Source organism: Phalacrocorax aristotelis, chromosome 12, assembly GCF_949628215.1.
Source record: "Phalacrocorax aristotelis chromosome 12, bGulAri2.1, whole genome shotgun sequence".
Classification (NCBI taxonomy): domain Eukaryota; kingdom Metazoa; phylum Chordata; class Aves; order Suliformes; family Phalacrocoracidae; genus Phalacrocorax; species Phalacrocorax aristotelis.
This window is the reverse complement of record NC_134287.1, coordinates 1,853,959-1,873,987: the sequence shown is the minus strand read 5'-3', so window position 1 is coordinate 1,873,987 and position 20,029 is coordinate 1,853,959. Positions and strand designations below refer to the sequence as shown.

The 20,029-nt window shown below is 51.7% G+C and overlaps 1 protein-coding gene across 1 annotated transcript in view; it reads right to left on the bottom strand.

The window, feature by feature from the left end:
• Window positions 1-20,029, bottom strand: part of LOC142063632 (broad substrate specificity ATP-binding cassette transporter ABCG2-like) — a 184,427-nt gene that overhangs the window by 48,769 nt on the left and 115,629 nt on the right. The gene's annotated exons all lie outside the window — the stretch shown is intronic.

Sequence of the window (20,029 nt, the reverse complement as noted above, 5' to 3'; positions counted from 1 at the left end):
AGGAGGTGGCGACTGGGGTTTCACTGGACCCCTCACGCTGCCTGCAGCCCCCATCAGCTCCAGGTGAAGCTCCGGCGGGGCGCAGCCAGGGGCTGGGAGCCGTGGTGGGACCCATGCGAGCGGTGGGCGCCCGGCTGCATGGGGCCAGATGGGGAGTCTTTGCTCCAGGGGTCGGGCAAGTCTTGAACGTTCAGCGAAGCGCCGAAGAGCAGAAAGGCTCCCTGCAAGCGGCGGGGGCGGGGGAGCAGCCCCTCGCCCCCGGCAGCTGGCGGCACTCGGGCTCGGAGGCGTTGCGCATCACCTGCCAAGCATTGCGGATGCTTCAGGGGGAAGCTGGATTTTGGCCTAAAACGTGATCCCGGTCAGCGTCGCCACAGCATCCTCTTTGCTGTATCATTGTTAAAAGCAGGAGTGAAACACGGGAGTAAACTTCTAGTGCTGGGTTTGGAAACCGGGGGCTGGGCTCTTCTGCTTTTGCAGAATTTCCATAAGCCCTGCAGTGCCTGCTGGCCCTGAGGCAAACCTGAGAAAAAGCAGGATTACAGCAGGCAAAAGTGGAAATAATGATAGGTAGGGATTGCCAGCATTGCCCCCCTCCCCAGCCAACAGCAAGTAGTCGCCGGGTGCCAGAGGCCTGTGCCGGTACCCCTGGGGGGGAGGATCAGATGGTGGCTTAGCCCTGGGATGACAGGCTTCTGTCTTGGTGGTGATGAATGAATGTCCAGCCTGAGCCTAGTTCTTCCAGAGGTCTGAGCACATCATTTGGAAGAGGCGCTTCCCCACAGGTGCTGACGGTAACAATTTTTCTGACATTACCCAGGGATGCAACATGACTCTTGCACCTGCAGGACAGGGTGTTTTCTCTGGACTGTAATGTTCATACAGGCAGTGTTGCCAGGCCAGCTGGGATGTGCAGAGATGTCCCCTAGATGTCACCTACCTGATGGTGGCACTGAGTAGCTGCTTGAACAACACTGAGGCAAGACCTAGTTCATCGCAGGGCAGCAGCTCGTAAATTGGTTGGTAGGTTGGAGGTTTGGGCTGGATCCTTGGAGTGAATTTGGTGTTATTAGTGCCTACTGTTTTCTATTAGTCCCTAGGAAAATGGGAGTGGTGCAGTGTAGGCAATGGGGTGGATGGATGGAAAGCATTTGCAGAGCTTTCCTGCAGCTGGGATGGGGAGGAACGAGACCCTAGGTAGGGCCTCACGCCAGGGCTGGCCATCCAGTCCCACCCCGGGACTGTACGGCAGATATCCCTGCCCGTGCGCAAGCAGCACAGCCGATGGCACAGAGCTGCTGCTTCAGGGGAACCCTGCTGCTGTGCAGGTTTTTCCACAGGGCATCTCTCGCTGCCCATGGCACAGCATCACTTCACATCACGTTGTCCGCTGCAGACCTGCTTCCTTGCCAGCTAGGGCACAGAGCAGGTGGTGAGAGGGGGGCCTTGAGATTCTGTGTTGAAAGATTGAGTCACCCACCTAGCCCAGAGGACATGCCATGTCCCTGTCACCTGATTTTGAACAGCCTAACACAAGGCAGAACAAAAAGCACCCTATAATTAAAGAAATGCACGTAGGGCTTTGCAGACAGGCTGGGGTGACTCATTCATTTATGCAGGTCTGTAAAGGTCCTTTTCCGCCAGCAAACTTGAACTGTAACGTTAGCACATGCTTCAGTTTTGGAGGGGAAGCTAGGTGGGGCTTGCAAAATGGTACAAGCAGGTCCTTGCTAGGAGGCAGGATATGCCTTTGCATATCTCCTTTAGGGACATATGTCAGCTCAGGGACCCAAACCTCAGGACCTCATAAATCACCATGCTGTGTGTTGCCCTCTACGGTGTCTGATGTAAAACCCTGTGGAGGACCAGAATTTGCTGGCTAAGGAGTCTGATAGCACCTTTCAGCACTTACCTCACATATTTATTCGCTCCAGTGCCTCGGGCCTTATTTGCCAACCTTTCATTCTCATGAAAACCAGCCAAGGAATTTCTCTTCTCCATTCAGGTTTCCCCTCTGCGCTGAGGTCCTTTTTTCAGCAGGCCAAGAAGAAACTTTTCAGAGGTGCCCAGGGAGGACTGTTTCTAAAACCAGAAACCATCGTCACAGTGGGATTCAGGATGTCAGGATAAGACCAAGAAGCACAGCCCCAGAAGTTTTCCCGTCAATAAATACCTTAAAATACAACGTGGGTCAGAGTAGGTCCTGGAGTGATCATTCATTCCCTGCACAGAGAGGTTCCCCAAGCAGGAGGACTGTCAGCAGGACGGGCACAGCCAGCCACAGCTGACCGACAAGAAAAGCGTGGGTATTCACTGCATTTACAGCAGAGGAATTCCAGGTTTGCTGCGTCTTTTTTCAATGGTTTGTTTCTAAGGGTCAGAAAGACTTGCATTTCGAAAAATATTTTTTCCCAGGGATGTCTTCTGGCCCGATAAAATATATTGCCTTTCCCCACAACCCAGTCTTGTAGGAATAACTTGGCTCATCAACAGCTGTAACAACTCTGCTGCTATAACGAGGTTAAGTTCCGCAGCATGTACCCACAGGTTAGCAGCAGCTGGGCAGGCGTTGCTGCGCTGGAAGCTTTGCATCCTTCAGAAATGGTTCTCAAATAACCTGTGCAAAGGTCTGCAGGCACAGAACCACGTGTGATGGCAGATTTTTGGGGAGGTGGGGGCTTAAACTGTTCCTCTGTATAGCTAATCTATGGGCTGATCCATGGCGCTTATACGGTATGAATGAGTCTACACTGTTTCTTCACAGGAGATGACAATTTTGCGTTACAACAAGTGGTTGAATCTGCTGTTAAAAAGTTCAACCACCTTCTGTATAGCAAAGGCTAAAAGGAAGCATGGATTGCTGTTACATCTAAATAATCCAAATAGCAATTAAAAAAATATATTAGCAGTAGGTTCCTTCAAATATTCACTGTGAAGTTAGGTCCTGGCATGATCGTTATATCATTATATTTGTAACTGTTTTACAGGAGAAATAAAAGGCACAGCTAACTCTGCCACCAATTTGTAGCACAGTGATCCCACGGTGCACGAGTGTGGTGCGCTCGGGTAGAAGGAAAAGCAGGCTGCCTGCACAGAGCCAAAATAAAAATCCTTTTCAAACAATCCTGTTTTAAAAAGCCACAAACAGTACAAAGCAGAGAAAAGAGGAGTGAAGGCGTATAATGACACAATTAGATGGTTCTTCAGTTGCGTGATGTGCTCTTTTCCTAAAAAAAAAGGCCCGATGGAGTAGATATCCTAGATTGCAAACAAATTATGCGGAAAGTTGGGCTCCTGTTAAGTAATTAGAGTAATCTACAGGGCAGTGGATGTCAGGCCTTCACAGACACAGTAAGTTGGGAGGGAATTAATCACAGTAAAACACTCAGAGATAATGAGACGAAAGACTTGATTCAATTTTCATTAAAAAGTACGCATGGCTGTTGCCCTTCTTCCAATTTAGCTAGGACAAGCTTGAATTTCTCTATTAATTCTAATTACAATGACGTGATAAGAATTTGGGGGGGAGCTTTGTTTTGACAATGTGCACTACAGTCTAAAATGTAATTTGGGGAATAGACAAAGTGGGATGTTTAACCCAGTCTTCCCAGACAGAGGAGAATTCACCATCCATGTAGGAGACATTATCACTCAAGACTGGATTTCCACACCTTGGTACACGTTCTCGGGAAGATGCAGAGGTTCAGGCTTGCCGTGCGCCACTCCAGCGGGCTCTGGTACCACCGCAGCCACGCGCGGCCCTCCTCACCCAGCCGGGCAGCTGGAGAGCGTCTGCAGCACTCAGCTGGATCTTGAGGTCTTGCTTGCAACAGCCCACTTCGCATTAGCTGCCCGCCCCAGTCCAGCTGCACCACACAGGCCACGTCAACTTCGCCCTCTGTCCTACATCCAACTTGTACCTGTCCAAACGACAACTTCCCAAAATCTGCCTTCAAACCATGCCTATTTCATCCTCTCACTCTAAACTGCTCCCCTACTCTTTCTACACCATCTCACAGGTGAGCCTTCACAAAGTGATCCACTCCTCCTGCAATAACACTGCAACATCAAACACCTGCATGGAAACTTCCACAACACCACTCCAACAGCAAACACCTGCTGCATGAAAAATTTCGCCTTCTCCTTAAGATCCCACCCCACAGTAACTGCTGACCAACACACACTGTCCTCACCAAAGCCAAATGGTACCACAACTAGTGCCAAGTTAAAATTGCACGTGCAGGGCCATATAGTAGCTGGGAGTCAATGCAAAGGTGGGCTTGCAAGTTGCGGAGCACACACCCTATGGTTTAATACGGTATCTTTGGGGGGAATCTGTGTTCTCCCTGGGAGAAGTATATAAGCAGAGGCTGTTTAAAGGCAAGATGGGAATGGTTCTCCAGGTCTCTGAAGCTGAAAGTAGTAAGCGGTACTTGTGTTGTGGTGCAGGATCTTTTTGTCCCCGTGCTTTTCCATCTGATTGGGTGCTTCAAGAGTGAGAGAGAAAGAAATATCTGGGACAGGATTAACAACCACAATCACAGAATCCCAGAATCCCAGGCTGGAAGGGACCTCAGGGATCATCTAGTCCAACCTTTCTGGGAAGAGCCCAGCCTAGACAAGATGGCCCAGCACCCTGTCCAGACGACTCTTGAAGGTGTCCGACATGGCCGAGGCAACCCCTTCCCTGGGGAGATTATTCCAGTGGTGACTGTCCTCACTGTGAAAAATGTCCCTCTGGTGTCCAATCAGAATCTCCCCAAGAGCAACTTGTGTCCATCCCCCTTGTCCTCTCCATGGGACTCCGTGTAAAAAGGGAGTCTCCATCTCCTTTGTAGCTGCCCCTTAAGTCCTGGTACATGGCGGTGAGATCCCCTCTGAGCCTCCTTTTCTCAAGGCTGAACAAACCCAGCTCTCCCAGCCTGTCCTCGTATGGCAGCTTCCCAGCCCTCTGATCATCTTGGTGGCCCTTCTCTGGACCCCTTCCAGCCTGGCCACATCCTTTTTGTACAGCGGGGACCAGAACTGCACACAGTACTCCAGGGGTGGCCTGACCAGCGCTGAGTAGAGCGGGATGATGACTTCTTTATCTCTGCTGGCGACGCCCTTTTTGATGCAACCCAGCACCCTGTTGGCCTTCTTGGCCGCAGCAGCCACTGTTTGCTCATGTTGAGCTTTCTGTCCACCAGGACCCCCAGGTCCCTCCCCACAGAGCTGCTCTCCAGCCAAGTGCATCCCAGTCTGTGCTGCACAACATCCCTGTCCCCAAGCCCGCAGACATCCCAGGAGGCCTGATCAGAGTTTTGCCGCTCTCCCCCACCTTACTGGGATGTGTTACTGGAGAATTTTCTGTCCTAAACACACTGTTGATCCATCTGATGTGCTTCAAGGTTTCTACCCCAGCATCCCTTCCTCCAGGTATCTCAGCATTTCCCTTTGAAACCACACCTCAGTGCTATTCCCTCCATGAGGCACCTCAGCGTTTCCTGAACCGAACACTCTCGTGTTTCCCGCCTCTCCCTGGTCCATGCCCCAGCCCACGGGATGGCTTCCCCTCACCTTCCTCCTTCCGAAAACACGTCGCCCCTTACCTTCCTGCCTCAGCCGGTACCGGGGTGGCCCCACCAAGCCACCCCTCGCTCCCCCTCTGCCCCGCTACCCTTCACACCTGCTGCTGCACCTGGGCGCTGCCGCCGCCCCGGCAGCACACGGTACCCAGCCCACGCAGCGCGCACCAGCAGAGCACCTCAACATCCATCCCGAGCACGTCAACCTCCATCCCAATCCCATCTGAACCCGGCACCAGGCCCTGCCTCGCGCCCCGGGATGGCCCAGGAGCTGCACCACACGCCGGCAGCTGCAGGGTGGTAGATTTTGTGTGATTTCCACCTCCCAGTTTACAGGACCACATCATTTCTGCTGGTTTAGCTTAAGCATCTTTCTTCTGATTGCATAGCAGCAACGCTTGCAAAAACTCACTTCTGATTAGCTTTCCACACCATTCCAATCGTACCAGACAAAGCCAGCTTTGCCCCCTATGTTGTACCTAACGGGTACCTACAAACTGTCCAAAACACACTTACAAACTACCTGCCGACCAGATTTCATCCATTCACATCCACTTGCTCTCTTACTCTCTGTCCTACATCTCGTAGACAAGCCTACACAAAGTAAGCCTCTCTTCCTGCAGTCATACTCCAACATCAGCGAACACCTGCATGAAGACTCTCACACTTCCCTGGAGAGTCCACCCTACACTAATTGCTGATAGAGGCACACCGCCCTCACCACAGCCAAAACACTGGTGCAGAGTTAAGATTGCATATGTGGATCATCCCATTCTTTTCCACCTTACCCAAATACTCTGCCCGCTGGGGGATGCTCAAGGCATCCCCATTCTCCCACGGGGAGCTAAGTCTCCCCCTTCTCCGCCCCAGCTTCAGCACTCCCAGTGTCCCACACCCAGGCATCAGGTAAGAAAAGTAGCTGGAATACACGATCCTTGCATACAAAGTGCTCACGACCATGCTACTGGTTAAGGTAGTCTAAAGGACGAGATGGTCGGAGCTGCTGAAATAATTACAATAGGGAAGACGCGAGATGAAACACACCACGCATCGGTGAATGATTGTGATGAATTGCGTGAATGATTGTGATGAGCAAAGCTATGTTCACTCGCTTGGCCATAACCCATTTTCAGCAGGTTCCCATGCAACTCGTGCACATGCATTTGGTTCCCACTTTCAGACCACGTGAGCTGAGCTAGAGCTGGTGGTTACCCCTGGGGACTGCATCAGGGTGAGAGGATGGGAAAGTGGTGCTGGCAATACTAATCAACTGTTAAACATCAGAAAAAAACCCTAGACCTCCAGGCAGAGCACCTTGCTGCTGAGTAAGCTGTTTATGCTGCAATTTGGAAATTTTCCCAGCACAGTGTATTCGGATAGATGTGTTTTCATTACTTTGCATTTAACCAAGTCTTCTCTAGCTATCTCCATTTTTGCATCAAATGAGTAGATTTACTCTGCATTTGAATTACTCGATACCATTCTCATTCTAAGAATGTGCAGAAGCTCATTCCACCTCACGAGAGACTAGCTGAGGAGCCTGTATGAAAGGTGAAAGCTGCTATCCTCAGGCCAAGATGTAGGAACTGAGTCAGTAAGCATCCCTACGTGTCTCCAATCCACCACGATAGATCTGCCTGAGGACAAGGTGGAGAGGGATAGAAGGGCATCTCCAAAAGCACAGATTGAAATTGAGCTATAGAAACACATTGCTAAGTTGTACACACAGTAACAAGTTTCCATAAACATTTGTATGTGTGTAAATATATATTTACTAATATTTATATATTTCCTAATGCATTAGAGAGCTTTCTTGCCTTCATGTGCCTGTGCAGTGGCCCTCAGCAGGGACTTTGCTGGCTGGCTGCAAACTTACAGGGAAAGGCATGCGTAACTGGCTGAGCACAGGAAGGCAGGTGCAGGAGAAAGCTACAAGGTCCTTTACAAGATAATGGTCATTTTCTGTCTTTTCAGAATATAATCATACTAACAGATCAATAATACTTAGTTATTTTGATGGTGAATAACCTTTGCTATCACTCTGCAGGGTGTTGCTTTCTTAAACTGCCGTTGCAACATACACGTATGTGCCTACGCGCGTGTGTGCGTGTATGCATACACATCTACTACAGAATTTTCTGTTGAGTTCCACATCAGCTAACAAGCATTAAAGCTCCTGCACCTCTGGTCACCATCCCCTCTCTAAACTTGAGGCCTTGCAGGCATTCCCCCCCGGTTTTACCCAGGATGCTCAGCACAGCGGTCTTGCTTTGCTGAAGCAAATGAGGTCTAGGATGGGAGCCCCTGCGCCCCGTGGCTTCCAAAAGCTGCTCAGGGCCTTGAGCACTCCTACGGCAGTGCCTTTCCAGCAGCCACCCAGCTCCTGTAGCCCCAGTAGGGCTGGTCCAGCCTTGGCGAGCCCTGATATGACATGATGGCAACGCAAGAACAAGAGTCTGGCTAACAGCTCTGATGCAGCATGTCTGCAGCAGGCACGCTCTGTGCTCAGAGGAGCTGTCTGGCCGAGCGCTGTGCTGGCGTTACCGAGAGGGAAGTCCATCCTTGAAGCACCATGGGCAGGGATGAACACGCAGGTGGGCACCACACCTAAAGAAGCCCAAGTGCCCGAAGAGGCCTGGCTTGAAAGCAAAACGTACTTCTTCCTGTGCGATGCACCTAGCTCCGGGGTGGCAACCAACCAGCACTTCAGTCCCAGAGGTGACCCACACTTTGAGAGTCAAGCAGCTTCCTTCAAGGTGCTCAAAGAGCAGCCTCCCGTAGGCTGCTGTCAGTGCCAGTGGCAGGGTGTTTGGTTACAGGCTGCTCCTTTGACCCAGATGTAGCACAGCCAGCAGAGAGAAGGACACACGGAGCCTGAGTCCCGTGGCATATCACAGGCAAAGACCTGCCAGTGTCCCTGCAAAGACAAAGCGGGACCCAGAGATCAAAGATGTCTTCCCCAACAGTCGTGGTTTAGCCCCAGTCAGCAACTGAGCACCACAGAGCTGCTTGCTCACTCCCCCCACCCCAGTGGGGTGGAGGAGAGAATCAGAGGAGCAAAAGCAAGAAAACTCAGGGGTTGAGGTAAGAACAGTTCAATAATTAAGGTAAAACAGTAATACTAATAATGATAATGATAATTATTATTATTATGATAATTATAATAATAATATAATGAAAAGTAAAATAATGAGAGAGAGAAATTAAACCCAGGGATAAAAAAACAAGTGATGCAACCACTCACCACCCACTGACTGCCACCGCCAGTCCCTGAGCTGCAATCGCTGCTTCCCCCGGCCAACTCCCCCAGTTAACGTACTGGGCATGACGTCATATGATACGGAATAGCCCTTTAGCCAGTTTGGCTCCCCTGTCCTGGCTGTGCCCCCTCCCCTCCCGGCTTCTTGCGCACCTGGCAGAGCCTGGGAAGCTGGAAAAGTCCTTGGCTAGTACCAGCGCTGCCCAGCAACAACTAAAACATCGGCGTGTTATCAACATTATTTTCATACTAAATGCAAAGCACAGCACTGGGCCAGCTACAGTGAAGGAAATTAATTCCCCGAGAGGAAGGGAAGCTGATCGCTCTGCCTTGGTTTGCTCCTGAAAGGGCATAGGCTGGTTTTCAAACACCTCTTTGGAAGGCCTCTTCCTCTGAATGCTTCATGCTAACCACTGACCATTCAGACAGACCGTGTGCTGCTTTCCCTCAACGTCTCTGCACACGAAGTAAAGAACCAGCCAGTAACAGTGTGTTATACAACCAGAAAAAATCATTATACCGTAAAGGCCTTTCCAATCATCAGGAATCTTTAGCCTCTGCATAGCTCGTTCCCTTAAAGGGCTTACAGGTTACATGAATAGGGAAAAAAATAAAAGCAGGCACAGGGGTGAGGAAACTGGCTGGGTCTTCTATAACAGGCAAAGAGAGCTGAGCAAGGAAGACCTCCAGACTCCCATCCCACCAGGTTCCTGGCAGATACAGCCTGCCTTTCTTTAGCTCAACCCCAACAGGAAGAGGTCCACATCCAAGAATTCAATACCTTGCCTGATTAGTCCCAAAGAGGCCTTCCCTACTAGCACTCAGTGTGCTTCTGTGCTAAAGCAGTGTAAGGAGCAGTTTAAATCTGCAGAAGTAGGAAGTGCTAGTTGAAGAGGAGAAGCAGCTTACGAGACAGTACAGGCCTAAACTGGTGAAAGTTGTGTAATTCATAGGCTAATCCATAGGAAAAAATAACACGAAGCATCAGAAGTAAGGGATGAGATGAGACTTTCCATACGCTTAGTTAGCAGAAGTGAGCACGATGGAAAACAGCATCATTGCGTCCACCTCCCTGATGGAACACCACAATTCGCATAATGGGAGACTAGTAAAAGGTCTCTGTCGTGACATTGTTCCCCTCCTCCTGAACTTGTGTTCCTACAGGTGTTCCCACCCGCACTTTTTTAAGCGTTTAGTCTCTGTAGTGTAGGTAAGGCCTAAGCTTTCTTCAGTTTAGTCACAGTAAATCTTGCATTGAAATAGTGTGTGGTTTCATTAGCTAATATCTGTACTTCACAGCTTTTCACTTACTCATCGGTTACACGCTTACAAGTTTAGTAAAGCTTTTAAATTCACTATTGTGACTATCTAGTTCTGCTGGGAAGCTCCCGGAATTTTACGGCACGTGGCTCTTGTCTACAAACTGGCACAGGGCTGTCCTGCTTGGGAAAGCTCACTGGGAGCATCATTGACCTTTTCTGACTTTCCGGATGTATCCCACGAGGATAGTGTTCAAAATCCTCAGCAATCTGGGTCCAGCCTACCTCAGGCACTTGCCCCCCTGACTGGGGTGCAATCTAGCAGCTGAGATCTCCACAGGATGCTTCGAGGGCTGCAGGTTTTGCTGGACTTTGGCAACCTTGCAGGAGCCAAGGGACCAGACGTGTCTCAATTTCTCCCCTTCCCCCTGTAAACAGCCAAATGTAAAATTCTATATGAACATGTGAACTGTGGGCTGTGTGGGAGCAGAGGACTGCGCTCATAGAATCACTGAATGCCTCAGGTTGGAAGGGACCTTTAGAGCCCATCCAGTCCAACCCTGCAGGGAGCAGGGACATCTGCAACTAGATCAGGTCGCTCAGAGCCCCGTCCAGCCTCACCTGGAATGTCTCTAGGGATGGGGCATCCACAGCCTCTCGGGGCAACCAGGGTCTCACCACCCTCCGTGTAAAAAATTTCTTCCTCACATCCAGTCTAAATCTACCCTCCTTTAGTTTAAAACCACTTCCCTTGTCCTGTCACAACAGGCCTTGCTGAAGAGGCTGTCCCCATCTTACCCATAGCCCCCCTGTAACTACTGGAAGGCCGCAACAAGGTCTCCCCGCAGCCTTCCCTCCCCCAGGCCGAACAGCCCCAACTCCCTCAGCCTGGCCCCGGAGCAGAGGGGCTCCAGCCCTCGGAGCATCTTTGTGGCCCCCTCCGGCCCCGCTCCAAGAGGCCCGTGTCCCTCCCGTGCTGGGGAGCCCCGAGCTGGAGGCGGCGCTGCAGGGGGGTCCCACCAGAGTGGGGCAGAGGGGCGCTGAACAGGAAAGCGGCACCTTGATGGAAGGAGAAGGGCACACCGCCAGCAGAGCCCGCGTGAGACGGCGGCGGGACCTGGCCCTCTCCCACCCCCGCTCCCCTGCCTGTGCCCCCCCGGGGCAGCCGGGGGCCCCGCTCGGGAGGCGGGTGGGCTCCGGCCTTCCCCCGGGTCTCTGTCCCGGCACCTCCGAGGTCCCGCCCGGGCCGCGACCGCCGGGTGGCAGCAGCGCTCCGTCCTCCCGTGGCCGCGGCCGCCCACGGCGGGCGGCAGAGCCCCCCGGCCCCGGCCCCGGCCCTGGCCCCGGCCCCAAGCCGCTCGAGGACCGTGGGTCGAGGGGCTGCCGTGTGCTCGTCGCCCCGGCCGCGTAAGGGCGTTGTCCCCCCGCGACCCTCCCTCCGGAGGAGCGGGGGCGCCCCAGACCCCCGCCGCACACGCAGCAAAGCGCCTGTATGAGGACAAACTCCTGCTGCGGACCCAGGGGCCCTCCGGTATCGAGGCTTTGGGGCTGCTGCCTCTTCCACAAGGCTCTCCCCGGTCCCAGGCAGGTTGTGGGCGGAGGGGGAGGCGGCACGTCTGGGTGACAGCAAACCAGCTCATCTGCCGCCTTCCCCAGGTGCCTGCCCGTGTCAGGCCCGGAGGGCAGCAGGGGGGAGGCACAGGCTGGACCACCACCTCAGCAGGCTGAGCACAATTTGTGAGCCAGAGTTAGGCCTGATATAAATCTCATTTACTGCAGCATAACCCAGTTCCCTCCTGTCCAGTGCAGAGAGGAAGCGAATTATTGTCTCTTTCCAGCTTTGTTCTCGTCTCCCTTCGTTTCTCCTGCGGCTGCCACCAGCCAGCTCCTCCAGGCTGAGCACACACCTTGCGTTCCTTCCTATTTTCCTCACTGCCTTCTGAACTGTCCCAAAATTTGCTCCCTCTCTGAGGGCATGGTGCCCACTGCTGAGCACATTTTTCCAGCTGGTGGCTTCCCAGTGTCGCGATGACTTCACATAGTGACCTTTGCTGCCACAGCCCAAGCTTTGTTAGCTTATTTAGCAACCCCCTGGCACTGCTGACTTGGGCTCAGCTGCAGCTCCACAAGGCCTGGGCACTTGCTGCCTTGTTCCCTTCGTGCAGCTGGTCCTGCCTGCAAGGCCCCTTCCTCAGTCAGCTCTTACCACCTGGGACCACATCCCCCAGCAGCCATGAGCACTGGGAATCCCACTCCCACCAGCACTCGACTCCTACACCAGGCTGGTGTTGTCCTCTGCCAAACTCAGTCAGCTGCTGCCTGCTCTGTCACCCTGGTTAATAAGGGCAGGGCTGTCGCAGCCCCAGCAAGACCCATCCTGTCACTGCTAGGACAGAGCTACAGAGACCTCTGCCAGCTAGGTGAGGGGCAGGAAATCTTCTTCAAGAGCTAGGCAGAACACTCAGCTATCAATCCTGCCTGAGGACCAGTCCAGGTGTTTGGGATGAAGGGAGTGCAATTTTTCCACCTGGGAAAGCTTTTTCTGGTGGGTTGCTGCTCCCTCCACATCACCCACATGCTGCAGCAGTACTACAGTCCCCACCAGCAGCCAACTGCTGAAAGTGCCAGGTTCTTTGCATTAAATCGTTGTATGTTGAGAGGGGCTGGGCGAGAGACCTTGGGAACACTCCCACCTCTCAGGGCCTTCTGGTAGGGGCAGACAATGCAGACTATGCTGTGCAGATAATTTAGGGGAAGTCCAAGGGATGGGGCTGGGGGGATAAAACTGGATTAGCAGTTCAAACTTACATCCTCAGCGCTGTTAACTGCCGTGTAACTCATACCTGGCCAGGGGAACTCACCCTGCCTGTTCTGTCATGCCTGGAGCAAACTTTAGAGATGAGGCACAATGAGACATGGGACTTCCAGAGCAAAACCTCGAGCATCTCTGACACTTGCTGCAGGAGTACTCCTCTCTCTCCCCCTCAGGTGTCAACAGCTGACATTTTGGTGCTCTTTTTTCCCTTAGTACCTGGCTGAGACTCACATTAGCACCCACTGAAGAGGAGCTGAAGAGGAGCGATCCTGTCCCCAACGGTGAAAGAAATGTTCGTGGTAGACCCAGCAGCAGCAGGGGAAGAGCTGGGTCCCTGCACCTGAGGGTCTGGCACCTCCTGAGATCCAGCCATGAGCCCCAGGGAGGAAACGCGGAACAAGGAGTGATGACATCTTTGGAAACCAAGGCAGGGATTCTCTGGGCACCGAAGAGCTGCCCTAGTCCTACCTGAGCATTTCCTGAGCTCACTCCACAGATTTTTGTGGAGCCAAGCCCTTGCTAGAGAGCAGAGGGGCAGATTCCTCAGGAGCCACAAATGATTCACCACCTTTTTACCTTTGTCCACCGGTTTTCTCTAACTAAACCATTGTTTAGATGGAGATAATTTGTCCGCAGTGCAATTATATCACCTCAGTCTGCACAGTACTTGTTTTCCTCTACTCATTCCTGACCATGTCATTCCAAATAACCCATGAAATAGGTAATATGAATATGAATAATGAAATAACCCATTTTATAGGTAAGAAAACAAGATAAGAAAGGCTCAGGTGGCCACTTGAAAAGCCAGAGACTGCCGTCCGTTTTGGGATTACATGTGCCACTACACGTGCTGGATATTCGGGGATGAGCCAATCACCTGGTTGAGCCAGCTTTTTAAGGATAAACTTGTCTGATTGAGAAAGTGGAGGAGGAGTCGGGCCCTACCAGTCACTGGCGATGTAGCGTGTTTGCACGCCAGCTAGTTGTTGCCTATGTTCCAGCACTTTCCAGACTCATTCTACACCAGCGTTCAGGCATGTTAGCTGGGATCGCGGGGTCCCTGTGGGGTGGTCTCAGCACATTACAGAAGCTGTGATCAGGTGGGGACATCCTTGGGGGGGGTGACATTGCTGGTGGTTTGAGAGGTGATACCCTGACAGGCATCCATCCCCTAGAGCTGCACAGCCCAGTGTCACATGTGCAACTGAAGCTTTGCTGGTGCAGGACAGGGTAAGTTTGCCTGGATTCTCCCGGTGTGTTATTTTTGCTGTTCACGGAGGGTCTTCAAGTTTTAGGGTTGCTAATCTTTATATGTAATTCCTTTTGCAGAATTGTTATTCCAAAGGCACAACACAGAGCCAGCAGACTATTTAAAAAGCAGAATGGCACAATGGACAAACAAAGCAAATTCTCAGAGCTAAGGTGCCCCCCGTGCCAAGCAGAACCAGATGGTTACGCCACGTGTCTTTCCAATGCTACTATTTCTACATCTACAGTTTGCTCTGCTTGCAGTTGCATGAGGTTGTGAGCACATGCTCCACTGTTGCCCCCAGACCCTTATCTGCACAACTGCTATCTCGCCAAGTTATTCTGCCAGTGGAGGTTTGGACAGTTGACTCTTCCCCTCAAACTAGAACTTTGTACTTGTCTAGTGAATTGCATCCGATTTATTTCGGTCCGTGTATCCCATTTGCCAAGATCTTATTGGAAATCTAGGCAGGGTGACCTCCAACACATTTTCCACTCTTCCTAGGCTTGTAGAGTCCGCAGAAGTAGGAAGCTCAATCTGTTTTCCATCACATATATCAGCAGGGAAATTCAGAGTAGCTGTACTTCAGGTGTGGGTCCCAGAGCCATTCCAGCAACCCTCAGGCTGAAAGTGGATGCTCTTAGCCCAGTTTCCCAAAACCTCCACAACCATCCTCGTCTAGGTAAAATTAGGAGGGTAAGAACAGTTGTGATAATGTCATGTAACTGAATACCAAAATCCATATAGTTCTGCTACTTCACACTTACCTTACTTTCTTTTTTCAAAGACTCAGGGGTAAAATCGCCTGGCATTATCAACTAGAGACAGCTGAAGTAATTTCTGTGCCAACGTGGGTTGTTCTTGAAGTTTATACCTGAATTCTCTGCAAACATGACCCTGCTCAAGCACAGCTCAGGTGAAGCAAACCGTATGCCTTCCAGAACATGCCGAATACCTGCTGTGTGAATGTGTGAATGCACGTGGTGGTCGAGCTGCAGCTCTCCGGTGCCGTGGGGACCAGGCTTTGTAAGAGGCCTTTGTAGATGGACTTTTTGAGTGACACTTCTATGTTAGCACTGTCACAAGACGTAAGAGACAAAACAAGGACACTTTAAAAAGGTAACCAGAAATAGCTAAGAGTAGATATTGGTCTGCAGGGTCTCTTCAGTGTTACGTGCCCAGGATTTCTTTGACACTTGCAACAGATCTCTGCCCCTATTAACACTCCAAACACCTGGTTAACACGGGACATTTTTAACCAGCAAAACTAACATGAAGCCAGAGGTCTGCAGCCCTTTTCTTTAAGCGAGGAAGTAGATGTGGGAAGAGAAGAGTGTGTTTCCAGCTCCATTCTTTAAAGGAGACAGGGCAGACAGGTTCTTTAAAGACCTGGAAAGGCAGCCAAACCAGGCAGGCAGGTAAGGGCTTCATTCCCAGCAAGGAGACCTAAAAATGTTCCTAGCCAGATATGTAGTAGCTTGTAGCACCTCTCTCCTTCAGGACTCCAAATGCCCTTTCCTTGGGCAGCTATGCACGCTGCTGCAGCCCATCACATGCCATGGTGGGGAGGCATTCTGCTTGGGTGGGAATCCTGAAAGATTTTCAGTTGTGAATGGACTTGGACAAAGGACACAAGTACCACCCCTGTTTTATAGACCAAAAAAAAAAAATGCTGCTCACAAGATATAGCTCTTCACGGGGATAAGCAAAGATGGGAAGGAGGAAAAGCAAGGCTGGCTTCTGGAGGAATACAAAGACAGCTCTCTGCTCTAGTCCCGTTGCCAAAGAGGAAAGAAAACTTTCACTTTAAAGGAGACTGAGGTATGGATGTAGGCAAAATTGAGGGTGGCAGACAGGGAGAGGCACACCCCCAACTTTGAGGTTTTCCTTTGTGTGCCACTCCTAAGCCTAGAATAGGGAAGGCTGGGATGAGGGTCGAGCAACTTTCCCCTTTGTCCTTCCTGCTTCTCATACCAGCAGCACGTCTGCGTTCTCAGGGCAGCCTCGCCACATTCCCCCACCACGGTATGCCTGCTTCCCCTAACAGGATTCTATCAGAAACCTCTCCAGAAGGAGAAGAAATATCTGGGATTCAGCCGGCAGCTCAGCAGGGACATGTCTCCCTGGTCTCTAAACCCCAGGTTATTTTTAACTTTGTTGGGCAGCTCCCAGATGCCCAGGCTGCTATTGCAGCAAGGAGACAGGGTAGAAAGCAATGATGCAGAGCGCACGCACAAAGAGGATACACAGCGGCATGGGACACCACGCTCTGCCAATCAGGAGCAGCAGCAAACTGACCTTGGGTGTGCCCTCAGCCTTTCCTGGTGCTGCAATTTGCCCCTGTGCTGGTTATGTGGCAATCGGTCCCCAGGACTCGTGCGTACAGCCCCGCAGCATCATCCCTCTCCCCACGCAGATGGAGACCCACCCTTAGATGCAGCTGGCATCTTGGATGTGTTAGCTGCATCTAAACCTGGGTGACACCATGGAGCAGCAGTGTGGCACTGCCCACGCCGCCTAAGCTGGGTCAGAAGAGCTGCCACTAGGAGGTGGCATTTCCCCAGGTCCCTGCTGGGCACTTCGACGGTGCTGGCAGCAGGGGATGCTTGAAAGGGTGGTCCCAGCCTGAAGAGAAGGGGCAGGAGGTGTGGACTGCAGGTGTGGGAAGGAAGGCACAGAAGACCTGGAGGAGGATAAAGGACAGCTGAGATGACCAGAGCAAACGGCATCCGGAGAAGGGAGGCTGCAGAGCTGCAGAGGGTGTCACTGCCCAGCGAATGCAGGCTGGGCACGGTGGGGAAGGGCACCCAGCATGCTGGCTCCTTGGCACCTGGCCTGCCATCATGTGGGCAGAAAGACACCAGAGAGCACCAGTGCTGAAGAGAGGGTGGCAATACAAAGACCACTGTGTTCCTCTGCTCCCCATCCCTTTCTCCCCCTCCTCTCCCAGTTTATTTACCCAAGTTCAAAAGACAGCCTCACAGTCCCGAGGGGCTGGCTGAAGTGGCCAAGGGGTGGGCTGTGAGGTCATCTTTAATGAGGGCAAAAATCCAGTGTCAACAATGCTGCCCATTGTATGGCCCTGTTTAGACAATACCCGCTGGGTTCTTGCTGCTGGCAGCCCCAGGACTGGGAGCAAAGCCTGTTTGGGGTAACAGGAGGGGAGGAGGATGGGTAGGGGGTCTGGCACTAAGACATGCAGCAAGGGATGGGGCAAAGTGCAGAGATAAGCACCCTATCCCAGTCATCAGCCTGATTCTCAATGCTGGTAAGATTACTGCACCAACAGCAGGTAATTTAGCCATCCTGGTCACAGCCTGGAGGCATGGCCCATCACCCGGGTTACACCTGCTTTCCCTTCTGACCCTGGCAATGAGACACCAGTGCTTCCTGCTACCTTATCACCTCTAACCCCACATTTCCCACTCAGCAGCAATGGGGCGGCAAAGTGACCACTAGCTTCTTCTTTCAGCCCTTCCCCAGGCAGTTGTGGGAAGGCAGCTGGGGGTTTGGCCACTGCTGCTCTTCTGGGAGCTCCCAACAGCAGCTGTTAAATGAAGAGCCCAGGTAACCCATACTGAATTTAGCCATGCTTTTAGGGTGAGGATGGAGCAGGGGGTCTTCTTCTGGAGTTTGTGGGATCCACTGAATTTATGGAGCAATAGATGATGTTTTAAGGAGCAGGAAAAATGTGATAGAAAGCAAGCGAGCGAGCAGGATGATGCCAGTTCTTGTAAACATAAATCTCCCTTTTGGTAAATGCCATGATATCAGACTCCTCAAGACGCGGTTTCTGGAGCCAGTGACCACACAAGACTCTTAGGTTTCCATTTCAAAAAGGAAAGTCATTTGCCACCTCTCCTGGCTGAGGAAGAGTATGTGAAAATACAACACAGGGTCACCAGATTCTAAAAGAAAGCACGGGGGAGAAAGAAACAGTAGACAATGGTGGCAACCCCACGAGCTGGCATCTGATCCCCTGGCATCTGAACTCCTGTGACTGACAGTCCTGAAAGACCTGCAGCCAGCATCACCTTCCAAGCAGGCATTAACTCCCGTGGTCTGCGCCAGGTCTTGTCCCTACTCATTCTGAAGCTGTGGGCCCCCACCTCATTTCTCTGCAACACGTAACTGTGCCCAGAAGTCAACCTGTCAAAACTAGGGAACCGTTAACCTCTGAAACTGCTGGCAGCAGTGCTGAACCGTGCTGGTGCTCATCTGGTCTGCAGAGAGGGCTCGATGCCTCTGAAGAGTAGATTCTTCATGAGGGGACGAGCCGAAAGAAAGGAGAATTGGAGAAATGACAGAAAACCACCCCTGCACTTCTCCTTGGACGAAAGGCCCATGGCATGATTGTCCTCGCCCTAGAAAAAGCTCTAAAGCTGGAATTGCTTCATACTTCTTCAGGAAAACAATGCAAGAGACGCAGAAAATAATCCTAGGACAATTTTCACAAACCTTTACTTTTGGCAGAGGGGAAGGGGTCGGGGTCAGCTCTTTCCCCAGTTTTCAGCTTATTCCCTCTTTATTTGATTCTTCTCTTCATTATTTTCAACTTCCAGTTGTGAAACAGAAGAAAAAGAAAAAGGGGGAGACAGGGAATACTGTTAAATAAGATAAACAAACAACACGAAACAAACCTTGCAAAGCCCTTGCAGCAAGCTTTTGTGTGTGTGTGGCTTTTTCAACATTTTTGGAGGGGGTAACTGAGGAGATTCACTTAAATTTCCAAGATGTCGACACCAGATGAAATCTCCTTGCAAAACTTACTGCTAAATTGAAAGGCAATATTTTTTTTTTTTTGAGGGGAGAGTAGAAAGGAAAATGTTTTAGTGAAACATCCTTACCTTAGCCTTGATGTTTTCCTGCATCCTGGCACTGCGCTAGCAAAACCAGGCTAGTTATTGCATCCCAGGACAGGAATACAACCATTCTTTCTCATATGGGCTCTGCTCACACGTGGTGTCTTGTGATAAACCCCACTGCTGGTTTGTGCCTCCCTTTTCCCAAACCTTGATAAAAAACGGTGAGACCCTCTGACAAAAAGTGCTCTGCAAGACCTTTTCACCAGCACAGTGCCTCAGCCGGGTCACGAATCTCTGGGGAGGACTTTTCAGGAAGGTCGAAACAGCCTTATGTTAGACCATGGATTTCTAAAGAAACCCCATGCTTAAGCATGATCTGTGCTGTCCGAGGCACGGCTCTGCTCATCACTGCCCTGTGCCACAGCCCTGGCATCGCATCAGCTCATTTATGAACGACCACGACCTCAGACAGCGGTCACCAGATGCAGAATAATTGAATCCGTTTCCTGAGGACGATGGCTGAAGCCGAACCTTTGCTAAGCAGTGTTGGTGAACGCCACCAGCGACGTACTTCTGCTGAAGGCTCAGCTGGGCAGCGCTCCCTGGGAGGAGGGAAAAGCCTGTCTGGAGAGATACAAACCAGAGCAGGAAAAGCCCAGTTTAAGCTGTATTACTATGTCCACACTAGACATTTCTGGTTTCCCACCTGTGCTGCCCAGTGGTCCACCGCTTCTGTCTCCAGCCTTGAGCTGCAGAGCTGAGGCGGGAGTCTGCAGCAGGGCCCGGGGCTGGGGGCCAGGGGTGCACAGGGTGCTGGCCATCACCCAGGCCAGCAGGGGTCCAGGGGAGGGAGCCTCGCTGGCATGGCATGGCCAAGCCTCCAGCCCGCAAAGGGCCAGGCAAGGCTGAAGCTGCCACAATCCAAACATTGGGAAAGCAAACTACCCTGCGCACCTTGCCAAGATGTCAACGCCTGAACCTCGTTGCCACATTCAGGAGCATTAACCTGTTTCAAAAGTGATCAAAATGCCAGGTGGAGAAGCTGACTATGCTGCGAAGGGCCTTCCTCAGGGCT